The 25,998-nt window shown below is 33.2% G+C and overlaps 1 protein-coding gene across 3 annotated transcripts in view; it reads left to right on the plus strand.

Moving 5' to 3' along the window:
• The window catches only part of LOC113515985 (atypical protein kinase C), a 297,975-nt gene that overhangs the window by 37,634 nt on the left and 234,343 nt on the right, over positions 1-25,998 (plus strand). The window lies entirely within an intron of this gene.

Consider the following 25,998-nt stretch of genomic DNA (forward strand, 5'->3'; position numbering starts at 1 on the left):
GGATTGTTAGTAATGGGGTCAAATAGCCCCGTTACTAGCAATATACCCTCAGATCAAGAGGTCAGGTCGACCTCCACGTGGTTCCTCCTGGAAACCATCGTGGCTAATTCTAGTTAAATTCGTCAGGATAGGCTAACTGACCTGTTTTCATCCTCATCAGTCATCTGTCACTGGTACCCCGCCAGTGTATACCGATAGCGCAGACGGGTTTACCATACCATATCATCCATTTAAAAAAAACTGGACTAATAGTCAACTAATAGAGCGCGATCGACCAGGTGATCACCCTTGGTATATAATAATATATTTATATACAACTACATAGTATCAAACACATGACGCGTTGAGAAATACAAATATAAATAATAAACATATCAATACAACGAAATTATGGAAACATATTTTTTTAAATAATATATAACCTCCATTAAATAGCAATATCATGGAAGTAAAATTACTTTTCCATATACGTAGAAAACAGAGGGCCTACCATGAAATATTTTTTGAAATTTCGGGGACGAACGAAATAGAAATTTGATGTTAAAATTACATAATACATGCCGTTTAAAATTATTAAAAATATCGTTCCTCTGGACTATTAGGATAGGATTTATGATGAATGAAATGTTAAGCTCCATTTATTTAGTCGATTTACATAGGTACGAACAAAAATCGAAATTGAGCCCGAAAATTCGGAATTTCATTTCATGGTAGACCCCCTTATATACGTGATAATAATTACCTATCTATTTAGTTTATATTTGTTTTTGATCAGAGACATTACAATTATTATCAATAAATTTTTTAAAGTAGTTTAGTTTTTTGTCAAACATCATTAAACGGCTGAATAGATCGGAATAAAAAATTATAATAAAACAGATGGACTATATTCTGTACTGGCTCTTGTCCGCAGCTTTGCTTGCATGTGTATATAAATAATTATTATAAAAATAAACATTAACAAATAATACTGCATCTACATTACCAAAATAACCAACAAAGCCTAATGGTTAAGCAAGCAGATGTAGTAATAGGCTGGCCACAGCTCGAAGAACCGTCAGCCAATAGGGAAGAAAGATTTTTGAGTGGCGGTCCCGTACAAACAAATGCGGCAAATGTAGTGTAGGACGACCTTCCAGTAGATGCAGTGACGACCTCACATGCATTGAAGGGAGTATGTGGATGTAGGTGGTTCAGGACCGTTCCTTATGGCACTCTATGGGGGAGACCTATGTTCAGTCGTGGACAAATACAGGTTGAGATGATGATGAAAAAAAAAAGAACACGGTCAAGGTTTTTGCCTACACCTTCGACGCTCTGCCGGGACCCGTGCTTCTTACTAATTAAGCTACCGCTTCATTAGATGCCCGTCTCGAAACTAATAATAACCACTACACAGCGCAGTCGCTTATAGATTGTCGTCGATAGGTGACGTCATTAATTATGTAATAAATAATAAACTTTGCACAACACCATCTAGTTCCAAACCAAGCAAGGCGTTTACTGTTGGTAGTAAGTAGTCAATCGGTACAAATACTTTTTATTATAGTATATATATATATATATATATATATATATATATATATATATATATATATATATATATATATATATATATATATATATCGTGGATGTCGTAAGAAGCGACTAAGGGGATAGGCAGAAACGTTCCTCTTGAAACATCACCAAAAGCTAAACTGCGGTTACCACTGTTACTGGCAAAACTCCACTTTTGAAACATTCACATCACAAACAAATTGAACACAATTTTAATTATTGTCATTTTATAAGCCATTTGAGGAAAATGTCCTAGTTCACTGTTAGAAAATAAACTTAAAGAGATTTCGAATTCAACCTGTATTTAAAAAAGAAATTATCGCTCAAACATCGCATTAGCAATGTAGGAGCGACTTTACATCAAGCGTTAGCACTAATTGTCCATAACCTTAAACTTATTATTTATTTAATACCATTTTACTGCTGTAGTAAACATAAAACGTTGGCGCACTGAATTAGTTTCCGTTTAATATTATATAGTGGCTCGAATTTACTGTAACATTATAGTTAACAGCCTGAGTGGTTAAGTATCGAGTATTTTAATGCGTACCAAAGGAAAATAGACCAAAACGCTTTTATTTGTTTACACATTAAAGCTTTATTCATGGTGAAGTAATGGTTCCGTAATTATTGATTGACTTCTAAAATAATTCTTATTTTGATTCCATTTTCTATATTTCTAGATAAAATTTTTAATATTTCCCAATTGTTTTAAAGTATTATTTATAAAACTTATGTTAAATTTTTAATACTATATGCATGCACATCGGGAACCAGAGATCTTAATAAATTAAAAAGACAAATGAGTCTTTATTCAATGAATCGTCTCGAATTTCTCAACCTAATTAATCAAATGACCGATATTTATGATATTTTATTTGTTGGAAGGTCAAAAGAGCTTCTATCTCATTAACGAGGACATATTATTATTACCAGAGGGAGACTTTTTACAAAAGTAATTTGCTTGGGCACTTCTGTCCCATTCGTGTTTCTACCGTGTAGCAGTTGTGTTTGCATGGCTGTGTTTTGGTTTGAAGGGTGGGATATGGTTGTGAATTTCCAGGGTACAGAAGAATAACACTTGAGTCCTCAGGAATGGCAACACATGGGGGTATCATAGGCGAAACAGTATACTATGTTATGTCCATGGTACTGCTCATGTCTATAGGCGACGGTTACCAATTTCCATCAGGTGGGCCTTCAGCTTGTTTGCCATTCTAAGTTGCATAAAAAAAATTAACGGACTTACTGTGTTTGTCGTCTTCGACAATTGTTATTTTCAAAGTACCGTACGCTCCCTGAAGAAGACTTCCGGATGAAGTCGAAACAAAACACGAAAAAAAAACAACCGAAAAAAACTTACTGTGGAGTCAAAACCTAATCAGGGTAATTTATATGGACTAGCTTTTACCTGCGACTTCAATGTCTTATATACTCGTATTCACCGATTAGAATAAAAAGTAAAAAGCCGTTCTGGTGCTAACAGGTAACAAACGAATGAATTAACTTTCACGTTGATAATATTAGTAAAAATGGCATATCAGTTCTGCCACCTTATATATAACTAATGCCAATTTGAAATATATTAATAAAAATATAAAAATATTCTTCAATTTTTATTTCACATTTCTATAACATAAAAGCTTTAGAGGTCAAAAGAGAGCAGTGTTGTTAGATATTATCTTTAGATTATCTTTTTCTATTTTGTATAAAAAGTTCGTTTGGGTTCGCGAAATTTTAGAGAAAAGTTGAAGACATTTTTGGAGAAAAATGAAAAGTGCGTAGAAAATTTTGTATAACGTTTCCGACAGTTTTGATATTTGTAATCCATATAACAGTATATAAATACAATATCAATGACGGTAGCAACATAAGGTTAGACTTAGAGAAGGCCTTTTTTATTCATTACTCACGTAATGCTTACATGGCAATATTTAGTGAGGAACGATACCAATACGTGATTGGGCAAAAGTCACCGAAATAATAACAATTTGGAATATTTTTTAACATTTGGGTTTAAATAAAAAATTGTATTTGGCAACCCTGAGAGAGAGCGAAGTTAATGTAGAGATTATCTGTCATTATAACGACAATGTCATACATGATTTCAAGAACTACAAAAGCGATGTCATATAAATCACACATGCAGTGGTTTTCACTACTTTCCGCGTCACGCGTGACCACACCGTATAAGGCCTAAGTGTTCCTTTGTGGCCACACCTCCCGCCACCGATACGGTTCATTAGGTAAATTGACTATGTCATTCCCATGACATAACGGGTGTGTCCAAACCGTATAATGAGCGGTTTTGTTAGCGGCCACGGATTGGACGAAAGTAGAACTAATTCTTTGCAAAGAGATCAATGTTGCCAATTCGGGTTTAGATTTTCTTGCTAATAAAAAAATGAATTTCTGAAGATATAATAATAAGTTTACTATTGTAATCTTTTGGAGGAATCAATAAAGAGTATCTATCTATCTATTTATATAATGTTAAAATTTAGAATATAATTAAGATTGTGTTCCATGAAAAACCGACCTCAATTATAGCAAAATCGGATATTTTTTTATAAAAACTAAATGACTGAACCGATTTTGATAAAATTTCTATGAGACTAATCTGTAAGTATATTCTTTCAGATAAAAAAAAAAGAATTTTACGATTTGTAAAATTCTATTATTATATTTGTTTTCAACTAACGGAGTTATGAGGTTACAAACATTAAAAACGGCTCTAGTGCTAAATTATATTATAATGGTTGTTTATTTTTAATTTGATTATATTAAACATTTTCTACATAAACAACTCTACTTAATTATTAATATATATAAAATGCATAAATCACAGAGCATTAAAATAAAAAAAATATGAGAGAAATGATTATGCCTTTAATTTACTGTGAAAACTAGCATGTTTAGGTCCTTTTCAACCAAATTTACTAGAGGAAAACTTTTTACAAAAGTCGTTTGCTTGAGTACCTCTTTCTCATTCGTGTTTCAACCGTGAAGCAGTTGAGTTTGTATGGCTGTGTTTCGGTTTGAAGGGCGTGGCGGATATGGCGTGAATTTACGGGGTACAGAGGAATAATACCTGAGTCCTCAGGAATGGCAACGCATGGGGGGTATCATGGGCGAAATAGTATACTCTGTTATGTCCATGGTACTGCTTATGTACTATAGGCGACGGTTACTACTTGCCATCAGGTGGGCTGTCAGCTTGTTTGTCATTCTAAGTTGTATAAAAAAACTTAAAAAGATGAAGGTTCAAAAAGAAGGAGCCTCTCATTCGGTTGTATTTTTTTTATATTTGTTACCTCATAGCTCCGCCAGTTACAAAACGGATTTGGAAAATTATTTTTTTATTTGAAAGAATATACGTGACAGAATATACGTTACAGATTGGTCGAATAAAAACTTTATAAAAATAGTTACAGTAGTTCAGTTTTTAAATCAAAATAACTGGCAAAACAGACAAATAACTCACTAAACAAAAGTTCAGTTGTGACAATTCAAAACTGAAGTCGGTTTTGTTTTGTGGTACACAGTCTTTAATTATTATAAACTCTTTATGTTTATTTCATCGTCATCCTCTCAATAAATATGAATTCTCTCTGTTCAATATGGTATCGTGACAGAGAATAGAGTTATCTATAATAATATTAGCAAGATAATCCCCAATCGAAACGGGCGGTCGTACCGATCCATCTTAGAATATTGTCTTCCATGATTAAATTTATAACGTTCTGGCGTTTGATTTATGAGTTCCAATTGAAGGATAAATTATAATAGTGTTGTGCCATAAAAATAAAATATGTTGGGTGGAAGCGAAACTCGTGTACTTTCCTTTGTGACTGCGGCGATGCCGCCCAAATATACAACTCCGTTTATTGCTTCATGTCCCGCATAGGTTCGAGATTATGTTTCAAATTTATTCACATTTAACAAATATTTCACGATATGATTCATGCAACACAATTGTGCGAGCGAGACGCATAATATTATTGCAAAGATATAGTTTGTAAACTTCATTAGTTATTTATGTAATTTTTAAATATTTTTTTTCAAGTTTTATTATTTTTTTAGCAACGAAAATTTTTTAAAGTTACTGTTTGTGTCCAACAATTGTTCTGTCATACAAAAAATATTTAAAACATATGTTTATTAAACAGTGTTTAACGAACTTAAATATTGTTAAAAAATAAATATTGTTTAGTTAGTATAATGATGTTTATTTTTAATTTTATCTGCCAAAATCTATAATTATACTAAAATTGATTACTTCAAAAATACTGTTCATTTTAATAATAATGCACTATCGTTTGTTTAGACGTAAATATTAGATACTTACTTGTAGTAATACGTCTAAACATGTGTTGATCATCTGTCAATCGTAATTTTTTTTTTATAAGACGGTAACTGATTTAGTTTTTTAATAGGGCGCTTTATTTAACCCGCGGGAGAGTCGATCTATTGCAAATTTGTTCTTATGGTTATCTATTACAACCGGTTTCGTTTTGATTATGATCGTATTGTGCATTTTTTTAATTTATTGCGCTTGTGTGCTTGCATGGTCATATTTTAATTTGAAAGGTGGAATATGGCAGTGAAATCACAGACAACACTTCAGGAATGGCAACTTATCAGAGGTGTCGTGGAAGTTACGGTCTGAATGGCTTGTTTTGCCATTCTTAACTATATAAAACGGTCTGTCTGTCTGTATCTATATTTTATGCGATTGTCGAAGGAAAATAATGTTTTCGGATATATTATGGTAAAAGTATTTGGTACAATGTATGATGACCCAAATAAACAATTTGACAGACTTTTAAAAGACTTTAAATTATGGCAATTCCCAATTCGGTTATAGCTTTAGTAGTGTTACGCGATACCTTCACCTAAATAAAACCTGTATAGATATATTTTCTTAATTCATCATTATCATCTCAGCCATTATTGGCCCGCTGCTAAATATAGGCCTCCATAGACTGCCATAAGGAATTTGCTTTATTACCAAAGTTTATTTCCGTATTGATCCTATTTCATAGATTATTATTTAAGTTATTCGCACAATAATAAGATGAACAATAGTTACTCTGTAACACGCCGAGTTCAATTGCGCAAAGGGGTGTCGGCGCCTGTGACCATATCAGGCCCATGGTTAATTGCGATTCCCTTTCACCCATTGTTACGGTCGCAGAACAATACGGTTTTCGATCACCGTTACTGCCTGCTCACTTTTACTATTGATTGTGATAATACAATGCTTGGAACTATTGTCTTTCGTGTGTAACTTATTGGAGGGAGACTTCACAAATTTGTACACATTATTAGCGTGCATATCTTACCTTAACAGCAGGAGTCGTTCTGATATTTAGTGTAATCGGTTTCAATAGAGCGTAATGGAAAGGTAACCAAATTTCGTTGAAATTATCACAGATATACGCTCTACATTAATATCAAATCCATGACATTCAATCACCATGATTCTATGAATAAAAAAATAATAATAACACAATACCATTTTTTTACACCACATGATATTTTGTTTCTTTGTACACCTCATTCACACAACACTACACACACAAATAAGACACACTTTTACACTTATGTGTAAAAGTGTGTGTTATTGCGTGTGTGTATTTATGCGTGTAGTGATGCGACGTTTCAAATAAGTATGTCCATAGATTATTTTTTTCAATTTAATTTAACCTACCCTCTAAAAATAAGCTTAATATTGTCTGGTATACGAATTGGGAATCTGTAATTGGGTAATGTATGGTGTAAATATAATGTTTTTAATTATTCTGGATATAAACTGTTGATTCCAGATGTAATATAAAAATAAAATAAAAAATATATAATCAATTTTTATTTGTACCGTTATTGGATATAATCGATCTATCCATAAAACATGGATGGGTCGATTATTTGTTTACGTTTTTATTAAATTTTATTGAAACTTCTCCTAAACTCTCTCCTACTCGCATTTCTGCCGTGAAGCAGCAGTGCTGTCGTGGCTGTGTTTGTTTGAAGGATAAGATGTGGCATTGAAAGTATAATGTTAGCAACCATAACACTTTTCTTGTCAAGAATGACAATGCATGAGAGTTATGTGTGTGTTGTCAAGTATCATCATATCAGCCATTAATTGTCCACTACTATACACGCATATTCACCCCTTAGGGAATTTTGCTAATAGTTACCATGCTTGGCAGGCGGGTTGGCAACCGCAGGCTAGGCTTTAGTAATGTTTTAAGAAGGACGCTACTGACCATCGTTCGATCAATAAATTTCCTTATTCGCCTCTTACGGCATCCACTGGTAAGGAAGGGGCAGCCCATTGCAAGTGTGTTGCCAATAATATGGGAAATAAAAAAAAATATGCCTACACACGTTTAAAGAGCCGGCAATGCATAAGCAACTTCCTCTGTGTTGCAGGTGGTGGCCATTTTTTATCAGGTCGACGGAATGTTCGTTTGTTTACAATAAAAAAAATTATTGCGTCACAGTGTATTCTGAGTTATCCATGTTGCTATTCATGTCTATAGGCAACAACTCTTGAATTGTACTCTTACTTCTTTTCGTCCTTGATCCCGTTTATGTCCACGTGAATTAGAAATAATCTGTCATCTTACCAAAGTTTGTTAAAATCTGTTTAGCTGTCTAAACTTCTTTCACGTTTAGAATATTATCAAGATAGAAGAATACCAACCACTTAGAGAAATTAAAATCCGAACACGCATTTAACTTTTTAATTTGTTTTATTTCTTTTTTTTTTTAGTCGTAAACAAAAGCGGCGTTATTTTGCAATTTATTTACATAAATTAAAGATCTAACTTTTCTTTCAGGTAAGTATCTATCGAGACGGCTGGCGGCGCCCCCCGAGTGCCCGAGGTATCTTTTCGTTTTACGACATTCTTCCTTTTCATTATTAATTTGTAAGTCCTCCAGTCCGGAGTTATCTAATTACGTACTTTTTTGATGAATGTACTCTAATTTATATGTCAATTAGATGTGCGAGTATATTATGTTGTATTTTAAAAACAACATATTAACACATTTCGTCATAGTCGTAGAATACACTGACGGATCTATATATGTAATATTTGTCAGATCCGTCAGTATTCTACGACTATAACGATATGTATTTGAAATAGGACTGTTTTAAATTTTGAATGTCAGTTTAGTGTTTTGCTCAGTGTCTTGTGATTGTGACGAAAAAAAAATTGACAATAGATATTTTGATATTAAAAAAATAATCGAAGACAATGGCTGTATAGACACAGTTCTTTTGCCTTTTCCCGAGTTTAGGGAGAACCAAACAAAAAAATAAATAAATAAAAGCCTTTCTAAGATATTTATCATTATATACTGTTTAGTCTCGAGGTTGACGAATGTTTATGGTGGAGTTAGCGGTTTTGTTACTTGCAATGGAAATTAACGTTCTTTAATTCTTAGTGAATTTATCACGATCGGTTAACTGACTTGACTCACCTATATTATCTCTTAATGGTAACCCCTAAGTGTAAACTAATAGCCCAGGTAATATTTTATTCCATTTTTATCAAAAAGTCTGAACAATAATGCACTTGATTCTTCATGGCGCAAACTTAGATACTTACCTAAGTAAAGTCACCCATAACTTACTATAATACCAAACAATGAATGAAATAACTTTGGTATAGGTCATAGTTAAAATCGTGGCTGTCTTTGGGGTTTAATCTCTCTGCATAACATAATGTCTATACCTATATAGTGTAGCGGATGAGATCGTGACGAATGACTTTCGGGTTCGCAAGACGAACGCCGCCTGTCGGCTCGCACCATCAATCACGTGACAGTCACGTGACCGCCGGCAGCGTATCGGTCGCCACCGCAACCACTGTTGCCATTTTAGCACTTTTTGATGAAATCTAGCAATATTTTGAGAGTTATCATCTAATGAAAAATATATTGGTAGCTACGTAATGGAGCCGCTATTGTAATAATTCTTGCACTTGGTGAAACTTTATACATTAACATATTGTTATTATTAGAAAAAGTAATTCTGAATTTGCAGATATAAGTGGTTTTGTAGTAGATAATATATCTAATACTACTATTTCCAGTTACTTTTTGCATCATGTTTGTAGAACATTTCTGTACGAATTTTCAACGCTTTTTTTTTTAATCTAAGATTCTTACAATAATACCTGTTTAAAAGTCTAAGGGTACACACGCCTATTTTTTTATTTCATTAATTTTGTAATAATAATGGATTTTAATAGTTATAATATTCTTTTAGCCACTTTCAAGTTAATATTACAATCTGGCTACTTTCTGGGCCCTATTTAGCTACAAAATCCGTAGTCAAAGTGGCAACAGTGACCGCAGCGTCGCGATGTTGCCTACAGACGCCCGAGGCGCCTTAATTTGTTCGCCTAATTATGTCCGGCATTTTATAGGTTGAATTATTAATGCTCCGGTTTCGGCTCATTTAAGGGTTAATGACATTCGTGAACTTGATATTTTTTTGAACTTTTCGGAATAGAATTTTTTTTTATACAAGTTAGAATGGCAAATAAGCTGACGGCCCACCTGATGGAAAGTGGTAACCGTCGCCTATAGACATGAGTCGTACCATGGACATAACAGAGTATACTGTTTCGCCCATGATACACCCCATGCATTGCCATTCCTGAGGACTCGGGTGTTATTCCTCTGTACCCAGTAAATTCACGCCATATCCCACTTTAAACCGAAACACAGCCATGCAAACACAACTGCTTAACGGTTGAAACACGAATGGGACAGAGGTACCCTTTTTTTTTAATGATGACGGAATTGTAACTCCGCCTTTGCTATCGGTATATGCTGACAGGGCACCTGAGATAGATGATAAGTGAGGATGAAAGTTAGCCTATTGTGACGAATTTCCCAGCAATTAACGATGGTTTCCAGGGAGGACCGCGTGGAAGTCGACCTGTTAGGGTATATTACTGGCAGTGGGGCCATTCCATCTTATCACTAACAATCTCTCCTCCCCCTCTCCTTCCTTCTCCCTTTATTTTGTAGTCGACGTCTGTAGTTCGATGGTTTATCTTCGTTTTAAATTTAGGTTTATGTCAAAATTTACTAAACAATCGGGAACACACAGATATGTTTTGTGGGTCATACCGTAATTGTATTTACGTGGCACGTACCTAATTACAGGGACCTCTTGTGCGATCTATACAAAAATGATTTTTGGCTTATTTTGTACAATAATTTATCTAACTACGACGATATGACGATATTGACGAAAATGTCATATAATGGCGTGTCGTCTGCGGCATGTAGATGGTTTGCTTCGTTTTTGGAGCATCGACGCCAATACGTGGAGATGCGGACAGATCAGGGTGTTATAACTAAATCTCAAATAAAAGCTGTTAATAGAGGAACGCCGCAGGGCTCCATACTGAGCTCTTTATTATTTTTGATATATACATCTGATCTTCCTGCTAACATTAGAAATTGCCAGCTACATCTTTACGCGGATGATACCCAACTTTACTACTCTTTCGAACCTGAAAATTTAAGACAGGCGGAAATATATATAAATAATGATTTGAATTCGCTTCTCAAATGGTGTCACTGTAATGCTCTTGTACTAAACCCTACGAAGTCCAAGTTTTTGGTATTGGGTAATAAAATGCAGTGCAAGAAAACTAAATGCCAATGTCCTCAGATTCTTGTCAATAACCAGCCAATAGAAAGAGTTGAAACTGCAAAAAATCTTGGACTTTTATTTGATGAGGAATTACGCTTCATAGAACATGTAAATACAAAGATAAGATTAACATTTTATAAACTTAAAACACTTTATCATGTGAGGAAATATTTGAGCATACCAGTTCGTGTAACTCTAGTGGAGTCTCTAGTATTGTCCCTTTTCAACTATTGCGACACAGTATATGGCCCTAAATTGCTAGAGCGAACTCGAGGATCTATTCAGCGAGTACAAAATGCCTGCATACGTTTTTGCTATAACATCACTAAACGAGAACATATTACACCATATTACAACAAAAATGATATATTGAATATGGCTTCACGAAGAGAGCTTCATTTCTCTTGTTTTGTTCAGAAGATTGTTCATAGTGGACGGCCAGAATATTTGTACGAGAAACTGGACTGGGTTAGAAATAGACATCATAGAGGACTTCGAGAGTGCAGATTAAATATATTAAAAATTCCACCACACAGATCTGCAAATTATAGAGGAGGTTTTAAATTTACAGCCGCAAAAATTTGGAACGACCTGCCTCCACCCTTACACCAACCATTAACGCCATTACATTTTAAAAACCTAATGAAGAAAAGGATTTTACTTATGCGGAAGCAACCCTCGGATCGTGGAGCTGGCTCTCGTCATCGAATGTAGTGCATCGAAAATTGTATATCACTTTTAAGGATTTTTTTTTTTTTTGTCACTAATTTGGTATATTGGATTCTTGTTCTGTTATATTTTTTTTTTTTTTCTTTTACTCATTGTTTTTATACTTGTTTATTTTAGTTTTTGTATTGTTTTCTTTTATTTTTTACGTAATATCTACATCAATATATATATTTGATAATGAAACGGTGCCCCGTGTAGGTGCAAACTGAAAATCAGCGCTGAACGAACATCAGTCCAGCAAAAGCTGAGTACCTATTGCCAGGCGCATACGATTAATGGACAATATATTGATAAATTAATTATAATTTGTGAAGAATGGCAATAAATTTTATTATTATTATTTTTTAAATTTCACTAAAATTCTCATCTCCCCTCTTAAGGAGAGGAGATGGCAACTAACCCCCGGCAGAAGCACAGTCAGCCGGGGTTCAGGGCCCCAGGGAGAGAAACCGGCGTACAATGCGGGCAGAATCTAAGAGCACCGCTTTCTGCATCTTTCCCGGGAGTGAGCCGCCTCGGAATCCCAACCGTGTGAGATGTTGTTCCAGACTGGTTGGGATAAGACCGTTCACCGACATAACGATTGGGATGATTATTATTGATATAATAATGGTCTGTATCCAGTTAGGTTACTTTCTAAATTAGTGACTATATAATAGCAACGGAGCAATTGCTGGTTTACTTCATTTGTCCATTTCATCCGTTGTCTATTTCGGCCTCCCTGAGTGGTTGAAGGCATCATGTCCTCCAAAACACTTCTGGCAGGGTTGGTTGATGTCGAGGCAGTAGCCCTATTTTCGACCGTCGCCTGCCTCTGTAACGAACGGCCGCTGGCGGCCCGCATACTGTCACGCCCAGCGCCAGCCCCAGACGTGCCCTGGCGATTACCCCCAGGCAGCGGCTCTATACGAACATTACTATTATTCTCCATCATTAATGGGTTACCAGAGCCATGTTAGCCGTGCCAGTAATGTAAAAAAAAGATCACGTGTCCGCCCCCTACGTGGATCAGATGGTCGACCCGGACGTATGGCTGGATTTGAGGGGGCTTATTATTATTATTATTTAAATATATATTGTATTTAACATCTCCCTTTTTATGGGGGTAAATGTTCAACCATGCGGGCCTTAGCCAAGCAATGGTTGACTTTAAATTATATATGAGGATGATGACAATGATGAGGAAAGAAATTTTCTGACTATGCGGCAGGTATTGAGGATGACCGCTTTCTGTAGCAAATCTATTGTATAGGTAGGAATTTGTAACATATCTAAATGCTTGTGAAGATTTTTGGGTACGATTCCTGTAGACGATAGTACTATGGGTATTATGTGGATGGTGTGCGCTTTCCATTGCTTCTTTATCTCTATTGCTAAGTCTGTATATTTTGATAGTTTTTCATTAATAGTGCTTTGTATATTGTGTGTGTTCGGAATAGCTATGTCAACTATGTATACTACATTATTGTCTTTATCATGTATAGTTATATCGGGTCTATTGAAATGAATGGTTTTATCGGTAATGATGGTTCTATCCCAGTATAGTTTACAGTTATTATTATTATTATTATTATGTTATTTTGATTTTTTTTTACTCAACGTATAGTTGGCTTTATTGCTACGAGTACGGGCTGGCTGCCAAGTATCTCGTAGATTGTACAAATAATTAATTTTGATTAGATGTTAAAAATCGCCGAACAATGGAACAGGTGTTTAGTATTATAGACTTCTGCAGTTCGATGTAAGTGTAGCACGGAAGGTCAAGTGTTCTAAGTGATAAGTGTAGCTGATTCGGGATTACTCCTGTAGTAGATAGGACTATTGGAACTATGGTTGCGGATTGTAAACGCCACATGCGGGTTATTTCGTCCTTTAGATCTGTATATTTTGCCAGTTTCTCAGCTATGGTGTTCTGTACATTGTGTGTATTTGGGACTGCAATATCGATAATATATGCTTTGCGATTAATTTTATCTAGGAGGGTAATATCAGGTCTATTATAATGTGTAGTTTTATCTGTCAAGGTAGCACGGTCATAGTATAATTTGTGTGTATTGTTTTCAACTATTACATCAGGGGTATATTTATAGTAGGGTGTGTATGTTTCTGGTATAAGTTTGTATTTCTGAGCTAATTTTTGGTGAATAATGTTGGAAACCTGGTCATGTCTATATTTGTAATCGGTCTGTACTATGGATTTACAAGCTCCTGTAATATGCTGTATGGTCTCCGAATTACTGTTACATCGTCTGCATAAATCTGTCACTAAATTTTGTTTTATAATGAATTTTTGGTAATTTCGAGTTTCGATCACTTGGTCTTGTATGGCAATCATAAATCCCTCCGTTTCCGGGAAAAGAACCCCACGATTTAGCCATTCATTCGACGCTACTTTATCGACGTTAGGTTGGCATAAATCGCTGTAATGTCTCCCATGGAGGGATTTATCACGCCACTCTTCTATTTTTGTTTGCATGTCTGTTTGCTTTTCATTATTTTGTGTTGTGTGATCTTGCAAATTTAACGCAATATTTTGGGTTAGCTTACAGTCATTTTGTACTATAGCGTTGTGTAAATCAGATATAAGTTCTTTTTTATGAAAGTATTTTCTAAGTAGGGTAATTTGCTTGTTATGTAGGTTAATAATATCTAGTAATCCTCTGCCTCCACTTTTGCGGGGTAGTGTCAGTCTTTGAATACATGATCGCGGATGGTGTTTTCTATGTTTCGTCATTGTTGTACTAATGTTGCGTTGAAGAGATTTAAGATCTGTTTTTGTCCAATGTATAATACCAAATGAATATGTTAGGATAGGAATTGCATAGGAATTTATACCTTTTATTGTATTACATGAATTTAATTGTGTTTTAAGTATAATGTTTGAATTTAAGAGACAACGAATTCTTTATATTTTTTTGATGTATATGTTTAGATTGATTGTATCCTAGATATTTATAGGTTTCATTTTCGTCTAAAGGGTTAATTGTATCACCTGTCTCCGTTTGATAATAATGCTGATGATTTTGCCCTGCCTTGACAGAGTTAATTCTGCATTTATCAATACCAAATTCCATTTTAATGTCCTTTGAGAAATGTTCAGTTAAATTAGCCAAGTTTTTTAATTCATTTTCTGAACAACCATATAATTTAATATCATCCATATACATAAGATGACTTAAAGCAACTTCTTTTTCCTCACTCTGTCCATCTATATCTATATTATATTTCAATTTATAACCAGTATTAGATGAATTAAGGATATTAGATAAAGGGTTCAAGGCAAGGCAAAACCATAATGGGCTTAATGCATCACCTTGAAAAATGCCTCTTTCTATTTTAATCGAGTCTGTACGTGTTGTTAAATTTGAGGAATTTATGCTTAAGGTCGTTGTCCAATTTTGCATAATTGTTTGTAAGAATTTTGTGATAGTCGGGTGAACTTTATAAATATCTAGGATTTTAAGCAGCCAAGTATGGGGTACAGTATCATATGCTTTTTTATAATCTACATACATTGTAAAAAGAGCTGACTTGCGCTTATGAACTTGTTCAAGGATCACAGAATCAATTATTAGTTGTTCTTTACAACCCTGGCTTGCTTTTCTGCATCCTTTTTGTTGTTCAGCTAGTATGTCATTACTTTCTGTATAATTATAAATAATTCGGGTTATACACGATGTGATTATTTTGTAAATAGTCTGTAAGCAGGTAATAGGTCGATATTTTGCTGGGTTTGTAGTATCATTAAGATCTTTAGGTAATAAGTACGTACATCCTTCAGTAATAAATTTAGGAATAGTATCCGGATTTTGAATGAAATTATTGATGTGTTTGTGGAGAAGTATGTGAGTCACGGTTAATTTCTTGTACCAATAATTATGAATATGATCTGTGCCTGTTGCTTTCCAATTATGCAGTCTGTTGATTACCTCATGAAACAATTCAAATGAAATAGAGTCATACTCCATCGGTATTATATGTTCATATTTTAGTTGTTCAGTCTTTATCCATAGTGCTTCATTATTATGAGAGGTTGGGTTCGACCATATACCTGCCCAAAAGTTTTGCAATTCTTCCGGGGATGGTGTAGGAAATACTTCGGTTTGTATATTATTTTCATTATTTGATATAGTTTTGTTGATTGTACGGTAAAATTGTTTCTCATTGTTAATAAATTGAATATTTTGTAATTTACGTTTTGTACAGTTTTTATATCTACGTAAACGGTTTGCTACTACCGTTAATTTTTGTTTAAGTGTGTCTAAAAAGTGCGTCAGTTGTGTGTTAGGTTCTTCATGAATAGAATGTATATGATATTGTACTAGAATCTTTTTTACATGTTTTGTAAGTTTTCTGTTTCTATTTCCATTTATGTATTGTGTCAATCTACTAATTTTTACCCTCAGATCTTCCATTTTATTTTCTAATCTTTTTTGCCATTGCGGTTTTGATGAATTTTGTCTTGTTCGTAATGTATCGATCGGTGGGATTCTTAATTTTGTACCATTTATTTTTGCCGCTGTCCATGCTGAACAGTAGATTATTCCGTGTAGTTTATCAAAATTAGTATCATTATTTATGTATTTTGGCAATAGTATATTATTTATATAATTAATTGTAGTAGCTAGTTTTTTTGTTGCTCTTTGTTTAGGTATATAGGGTCTGTTAGTGGGATAAAGATTAACAAAGTATTCTAGTGCCATTTGGAATGTATCATCTATTTCTGAGTTTGTTTGTACAGGCTTAGATTGTGTATCAGGGTTTGATGGATTTTCTTGAAATAATTCGAGGCTATTGTTTGTAAGAATTCATTTTCATTATCTTGTGTTTGTGTCTGTTGTATATTATTGTGGTTAATATTTTCTTCTATTGTCGGTGATAAATCTAGCTCTGTGGCCACTTCTTGTTTTATTAATAAAGGTCTATCCTCTGAAATTAACTTATTGTTAACAATAACACGTCTTTGGTCTGCTATTCTTTGCTCAGATATTTGTGTAAGGTGGGGGAATTGACTAATGAATTCTTTGTGTAGTAGTTTTCTATATCCTGTCTTGTTCGATTCTAATTTTGTTACGCGGAAATAAATCCGTATTATTGCCTCGTTATGATTATTACTCCATTTCATCCGAGTATTTTGTGTTGTAGTGATAGTGTGGCTGCTTGTTTGTGGATAGTTTATGTTTAAATTACGAAGTTCTTGTTCAGCATCATTATGTATTTGTTTAATTTTATTTTCAGGTAGCAGTTTATTCCGTATTATAGATCTTCTTTGATCACCTAGGCGTTGGCGAGTTACTTCTATTTCGGGGAACTTTTCCATGAATTTTGTGTGTAGGGGTGTGAGGTAGTCTTTTGTATCTGTATCTAGATTGGTGACAAGTAAATATGTACGTAGGATAAACTCATTCATTTCATCAGTCCATTTCCTACGTTTATAAATTATTATATATTGTATACAGTATAAGGTGACTGATGTCTATATTTATGATTTGTCAGTTTTCTTTTAGATAATATTTTAAAAGACCGGCAACACACAATACCTGCAATTTCGCTGATGTTGTAGTTGCTTATGATTTTCACAAAAAATAATTTATCAATAAATAATAATAATAAATAAACAAACCCTTTAAGTTTACCTATTTTTTGTAGATGGTGTAAATTTTTAAAATAAAGAAAAATTACCTGTATATTTTTTTATCATAAATTCAATGTAATCATTTACATATATATATATATCTGAATCTAAATGTTAACCTTGTTTATCTTATCCGGTTTGTTATTATTTTGTTTACATATATATATTAGTCGATTTTATATATTATTATATTTAATAGTTTGTAGATAACAAAGCAATATAACTATAATCTATTTTATAGCGTCCCGTCTTATTTTTAATACGAGAACGAATCTCGCGAGACAGACCGTCGTAAAATCACAAACGAGTTTCCAGAGTAAATCTCATAAATCTAGTTTCCAAGATAAACTTGTATAGTGTGAAAGATCCATTTGGAATGCGCCAAACGTGGAGGTTTTCAGTTTTGCTACCATATCTTATAATGTCTACTGGGTAAAGTTTCCCTTTGGAAGCACCTATTTCTATTACGGGAAGCAAGTTGTATCTTGTTTATATAACGGTCGGGTTTATTTATTTTTAAAATGTGCAATGTCAGCTAGTTACTAGCTATGATTGCATGGTTGTTTTGGTTTCAAGTATAAATCATCATCATCATCATTTCAGCTATTATTCGTCCACTGCTGGACATAAACCTCCTTCACAGACTGTCATAAAGAACAGTCCTGAGTTACCTGCATCCACTGATTCCCTGCAACGCATTTCATGTCGTCACTCCATCTAGTGGAGGGTCATCCTACACTGCGTTTACCCGTACGTGGTCGCCACTCAAGAACCTTTTTTCCCCCCATCGGTTGTCGGTTCTTCAAGCTATGTGACCAGACCATTGCCACTTCAGCTTGCTTATCCTTCGGGCTATTTCGGTTATTTTGGTTCATTTGCGGATATCCTCGTTTCGGATTCTATCACGCAAAGAAACAAGTATAGATGTGACAATGAAATTACAAGGTACAGTAACATAACACTATAGTCCTCGGGAATGGCAACGTATGACGGATTATTCATATTTTACAATATGAATAATACTGCTTACCTTACCGTTAATTGTAGATTGCTGAACATAGTCCTCTCCCTATTTAGAGGTTTTGCCAGTAGTTATCACGTTTGGCAGACGGGTTGGCAATCGCGATTAAGTTTTGGTAATGTTTTAAGATGCTCACTGCTGCCCATTCCTTGACCATTAAGATCATATTTACTTATTTTACATTTGACTAGTATTAAAAGATTTTATTAAATGTAAAATAAGACTAGACATTTGTGACAATAATTATATATATATATTTTTTTATTGTTTAAACTGAAATATTAATTGATTTTTTTTTTGCAGAAATCGATTATTTATTTTTATTAAAATTTATTTTTGACAAATCGTTTAATATTGAATAAAGAAAAACTTATTTTTATTTAATCGATTCTTTACCATTATCTGTCTCACATCCCTAGGATTGACTACTTTTATAATTAGAAGAAGTTCTACGAACGTCCATATTAGTCATCAATCTCTGACCGTTATTCAGTACACGCACATGTTGCGTCACGTGTTCCGCCTTTAAACAGGATATCTTAAGGTTTAAGATTAGACACCTAATACAGTAAAATACATGAAGTATTTAATCGTAGTTTTCCCCTATAAACGCTTTTTGAAAAATAGTTCAACTTTTTATTTTTGTGTGAAATGATTATGTAGATTGGTTAATACTCGTATATGCTTGAATCATCATCATATCAGCCTTAATTGTCCACTGCTGAACATATGTCTCCCCCTTGGGGGGTTTTGCCAATAACCACGCTTGGCAAGCGAATTGGCAACCGCAGTTAGGCTTTTAGAGATGTTTTAAGAGAGACGCTGCTGCCCTTCATTCGCTCTCCCTTAGTCGGCTCTTACGACACCCACGGGAAAGAAAGCGGTGGCCTATTCTATGCCGGGACCACACAGCTATTTATTTAAATATGCTTGAATAATTATCAACAAAAAAACAAAAACAAATCCTTGGTTTACCCAAAACGACGTAAGCTGAAAGAGAAATTATAGGAAATATGTCCGCTAAATCGAATTACAATGAAAGTTTACGCGGCCGTTTCCACCGTGTTTCCATTCAGACTGAATGATTTATATTGGAATGACGTAACAAAAGTTGGGTAGATAAAGCTGGAAAGCGGCATGTTATCCCGGTATCGCGGTGCAAAAGTACCAGTTTTCAGTTCCATAATTCAACTCGACTCGGACCATTTTTCAGTGCAATTGAATATTCTAAGCCAACCTTCGCTGTTTCGACGTTAGGCCTTCCTCACATGCCGCCCATGAACGACTGTCGGAATGTCTTGGAAAAATATAGTTTTTAAGAGACTTCCAATAGATAGCGGGTCTCAATTTGTCTGTATTTTCAACCGACTTAAAAAAAGTAGGAAACTCGATTCGTTTGTCTTTTTTGTATTTGTCATCTCCTAACTTTGTCATTTATAAATCGACTTGGGAAATATTTTTTTTTATCTGAAAGGATTTACTTTCGGAATAGTTGTATAGTAATTTTATCAAAATTGGTTCAGTGTATTTTTTTTTATATTTGTTATTTCATAACTACGTCGTTTATAAACCGATTTGGATTTTTTTTATCATCTGAAAGGATTTTATTTCAAATTAGTTACGTAAAAATTTCATTAAAATAGGTTTCAGTAGTTTGGTTTTTAAATCAAAGTAATTGGTTTTACCACGATTTGAGCGAATTATTTCACGATTGTTTTATGAAACAAAAGCTAAATTATGACCGATTAACTTTTAGCTTTTATTATTACAGTATTCTTCTCCATTCCATATTACGTGCCCAAATTTCATAGTGATTGGTTAAGCCAAACAACAAATTCATATACATACATATATATATATATGTGTATATGTATGTATGTATATATATATATATGTGTATATGTATGTATGTATATATATATATATATGTATTATGTATGTATATATATATATATATATATATATATATATATATATATATATATATATATATATATATATATATATATATATATATATATATATATATATATATATATATATATATATATATATAAGGATATAAGGAAGGATTACGTAACTAATTTTGAATCGACTTTTAAGTAATGGCGAAACGAAGGAATTAACTGTTCACTGCTGAACATAGGCCTTCTCCATAAGAAAGGTATTGCCAGTAGTTACCACGCTTAGCAGATGGGTTGGCAACCCGAAGTTAGGCTTTGGTGATATTATAAAAAAGCACGCTGTTGTCCATCCATCAACCATTGATTTACCTTAGTGGCCTCCTACGACACCGAAAGGAAGGAGTGGTTTATTCTATTCCAGGACCCACTATAATGTTTTTTATTGCTGAAGTAAATATTACTTGTTTTATGAATTTCTTCTGAAAGACGGTTCACAATTTGCCTTACAATCGATACGGTTCACTCCTACATATATATAAAAGATGATTAAAACCTCCGTTCTATAGCCGGATAAAAACACGAAAATTGGCCTCAAATAACCTTTCCAGGAAGCACGAATGCGGAAAATTTTGGCTTTGTTCCGAATTAGTTCCAATATAATCAGCACAGTTAGGCCTATGTCAATAAGCGGAGTGATTGGCCCAAATGAAGTACACATTGGTGGTAACTAAATTGATTATGTGTTGTAACGGATGGACAACACCACAGAATATATATGTGAATTGATATATTAACCGTAGATAGCCGTAGGTCGACATGATTGATAGATATTCTATTCTATCTGTAATGTTGTGATTCGTACTCTTTAGTGGATTTTTAAATATTTAATTTTGGAACAAGAAAAAAAAAAGTATATAAAAATATCTACAGTATAAAAGTTAACGATAATAAAATTTTTGAATTCTTTTTAGGGATTATTTTGATTCTAAATTTACAAATTATCTTCTTTCAAGACTTTCATTTCTGATTAAGTGAAATCAGTATTAGAGATCGTATCCTGTCTTATAAACCTTAATAAAAGTCGTGTCGAAATTTCGAATGTGGCTAAAACTAAAAATTTTATGTCTCTGGTAACACTTCTAACAAACCGAATGATGAGAATGTGAGCAACAGTCGACAAATGCCTCAATCTACTTCACTAGGGATAACCTCTACCGTAAAGTCGTGATCTAATTCTTTTTCTGTAATTTAAAACGACATTAACAATTTTAACTTTGTGGAATTAATAAGACATAAACAACAAAAGCTGTTTCTAGATATAGCGGTACCGCTAAATAGTGTAATATTTATAGCACTGCAGCGACGGTGCGGTGTACTAACTGCATACCCGAAATATACGGGTAAGGTCTCCGTGAAAAGAGGGCCTACCATGAAATATTTTCCGAAATTTTTGTGTCGAACGAAACACAAATTTACATTATACATACCGTTTAAGAATATTTAAAATGGACTTTGGACTATTATGGTACAATTTATGACGAACGAATTGTTTATCTCAATTTACTGGACCGATTTCGGTACGTACAAAGAAATTGAAATCTGAAAATTCGGAATTTCATTTCATAGTAGAGCTCCTGGTTCTGTTTCAATATAACTAAATGAAAGGTAACCAAATTTCGTTGAAATTATCACGGATACACTCTCTAAAATGAAGTTTATAGCAAATCAAAACATTCAGCCAATTAATTGATTTATTATTTGTACTCGATTGAACATCAGCAAACTGCTTTATGGTCGACTCAATTATTATTTTGTTTACATTTTCATTACCTACTGAAACGGCTAATATAGTATTGATTATTTTCAAACGGTCGCTTCGGTGTTCGATATTCAAATATTATCAATCCAATGTGCCTACGAAACAGCTCGTCCTTTAACGGATTTTGTCACAAATGAAGCAGCTTTATATTGCTCATGTCTATAGGCGACGGTTACCACTTTCCATCAGGTGGGCCGTCAGCTTGTTTGCCGTTCTAAGTTGCCTAAAAAAAAGCTTTTTTATGATAAAATGTATTATGTACATCATCATATTAGCTGTTAACTGTCCACTGCTGAACATAGGACTTTCTTACAGACTGCAGTAAGGAACGAGTGAGGTACCGCGTCAAACTGACTCGTCTACTCGAATAATCAATATGTAGAACTCGGATAGGCATTCTGTATTCGACTATAGGTTACGAATATTTACGGTACTCGAATACCAGTCGTATATTTATTTTTATAATAGTAAACACTATGATAATATAATATATAATAGTGGATAACATCATAAACCACTCGATTACCCATAATCGAGTCAGGATTCGATTGTTTTCTTAACGAGTACTTTAATACTCGAATACCTACTAAAAAACCGACTCAGAACCTCACTTGTCTGGTTTGGTTTATTTTGATGTAAAATTTTAATATCATATTTTTTGTACAGTACCTTTTTTTTTTTAATTTGACTACTAAAGGCAACTTTGTTTTTTTTTTTTTAATTTAACTGCTAAAGACGATTTAGTCTATGGAAAATCTTCAAGCTTAGCGAAAATTTTAAGTTGAATTTTACTGGGATCTCGCATTTTATAAACTGTTTAATACCGAGTATTTAGTACTAATTAATAATCCCATATATTCTGAAGGAAGTAAATTGGATTACCACTGTATTCTTTTCAGTCGACTTAAAAAAGGTGTAGTTTTTTAATTCAAATATTTATTTTCTACGCCAATATTAATGATTCTTTTTGCAATCCATATAGTGTTGTCTTATACTAATTTTGTGCCGTTTAAAACCGTTATTATTTGTATAATAAAATGTTAAACTGATTCCATAGCGATAAAGGTTACAATATTTTTTACGTCGCAAATGTAAGTAGAATTTTATTAAATATTAAATTATGTACGTTTTATGCGTTTTTAAACGGATTCCCGAGATTTCAATTTCAATTTCAATTTATTTTATTCGTTACAATATTGTATTGTGTTGAATATTTTTGCAAGTGACAAGAAGATATCGTAAAATATAACAAAACAAAAAAAAACATGAAACAACAAAATAACCAATAATAATTGTCAAAAAATAACATTACAATCAATTTAAAAGTCATCAGTAAGGCATAAAATAATGAAAGAGTATTTTAAAATTCATCAATTGAGTAGATGCACCTTTCCAACAAAAGAGTATAAAGTTTTATTTTTTCTCCAATCTTTAATAGTTTTTAATGCAGTGGGTAATTTATTATACAATTTAACCGCTTGAAATTTTGCGCCATGTTTCACTATATTTAGTTTTGGTTGGACATCATATGCAACATTTTTTCGTCTAGAAATCATGCGTATATTTCTCTCTTCTCTCGTTTCATTTGGCAGACGATTCTTAACATAGTCTGTAACCACAATCAATACATACAAACTGGGTACAGTAAGAATACTATATTTTGTGAAAAAAGTCCTGCAAGACTGCCACTGCGGAATCCGAGCGATAGTTCTAATTGCTCTTTTTTGCAACCTGAAAGCCCTTTCCACATTGTAATTATAGCTGTTTCCCCACAGTTTAATGCTGTATCTAAATTTTGATTCAACCAATGAGTAATAGACTGGTTTGAGTTGATTAACAGTTAACACATCCCTCAAACATCTCAAAGCATAGCATGATGCACTAACTGATTTAGTTATAGAGTCTAACTCAGATTTCCAATTCAGTACAGAATCTATCTTCACACCTAGAAATTTTACTTCATTAACAACTTTAATATTATTACCATTCAGGTACACTTCCAAAGTATCCTTATTTTTAGAAGTTGACCTAAATAGTAAGGCACATGTTTTGTCTATATTTAGTTTTAAATTGTTAACAGAAAACCATTCATCTAAGAGAGCTATAACATTATTGATTTTTATTTCTAGGTCCTTTATGTCCATAGCGGAGATTATGGCATTGGTATCGTCGGCATATATTATTAATTGAGTATCATTTGCAACATTTTGTATATAATTAATAAGATCATTGATAAAGAGAATGAAAAATATTGGTCCCAATATAGAACCCTGTGGTACGCCTCTTTTTATGATGGTCAGTTTTGATGTATATATCATCTCCTGGTTATTTTCTATATTTCTTATTTCGACATATTGTTTTCTATTATTTAAATAAGATTTGAATAGTTTTAGTGATTGTTCTCGTATACCGTAATAGTGTAGTTTGCTTAAGAGTATTTCATGATCAACTGTGTCAAATGCAGAGCTTAAATCCAGGAAAAGCCCTGCTACCTTTTTTTTGCTATTAATCTTATCCAAAACATCATCTATGAGTGTCTCTATAGCTTCTGCGGTGCCTATGCCTTTTTGATACCCAAACTGTCCCTCGCTTAGTATATTATTTGATACTATATGTTGTAGAAGTCTATTTTTTAAAAGCTTTTCAAATATTTTGGAAAGGGTTGGTAAGAGGGATATGGGTCTATAATTTTTGGAATTATATTTGCAGTCCTTTTTATGAATTGGTATAACACGAGCTACTTTAAGTTGATCGGGAAAAATGCCTTCTTTCAAACACATGTTATAGAAATGAGCCAGTGGTTTAAAAGCTCAATATTCTCTTTAATGATAGATATTGGAATGTCATCATATCCACAAGATTTTTTAGTGTTCATATCTTTTACTACTTTTTTTATTTCAGTCAGAGTAATTGGTTCCCAAGATAAGTTGTCTTGTACTCTATTTGTGTTGTCATGTAGAATCTTTTCCGCTTTATATTTATTACCTGATGACTCGTCAAGCTTATATTCAAAATTCGAAGATAATATTTTAACAATTTCCTGTGGGTTGTCAATTATTTTTGAGTCAACTTTAAGTTTAAATTTTTCATGGTCATGCATCTTTTTGTTTTTATTTCTTTGCTCATTTATTACATTCCAAATACCTTTACTTTCATTATTTACATCTTGTATTTCTTTTTGTATGTAACGTTTCTTAGCATTTCTTACAACTCTTCTATATATTTTAATGTACTTGTCACGAAAATCTATAACACTTTGGCCACAATCTATCTTATTAATATTATATAAAACTCTTTTCATTGCGCTAGATACCTTTATTCCTTTTGAGATCCATTTAGCTTTATAAGTGTTAGTTATCCTAATTTTCTTTTTAGTTTTCTTAAAACAATGTTTGAATATATTATTAAATTTATTTATAAACGTATTTATGCTCATGTCACTCCACTTTATATTTACGAGCAAATCTTTGAAGTTTTGTTTATTTCTAGCGGAATAAGATCTTTGATTTTTTATTATAAATAATCTTTTGCTCTGTGCATGTTGAAATTTTTCTACTGAAAGATTACAAAAGATTCCTGCATGTCCGTCTGCCAATCCATTATGGTCAATGTAACTATCGGTGACAGAATCGTCTGTTAAATTTA

The sequence above is a fragment of the Galleria mellonella genome, unplaced genomic scaffold, assembly GCF_026898425.1.
Source record: "Galleria mellonella isolate WM207_F2 unplaced genomic scaffold, CSIRO_AGI_GalMel_v1 utg266, whole genome shotgun sequence".
Taxonomy (NCBI): Eukaryota; Metazoa; Arthropoda; class Insecta; order Lepidoptera; family Pyralidae; genus Galleria; species Galleria mellonella.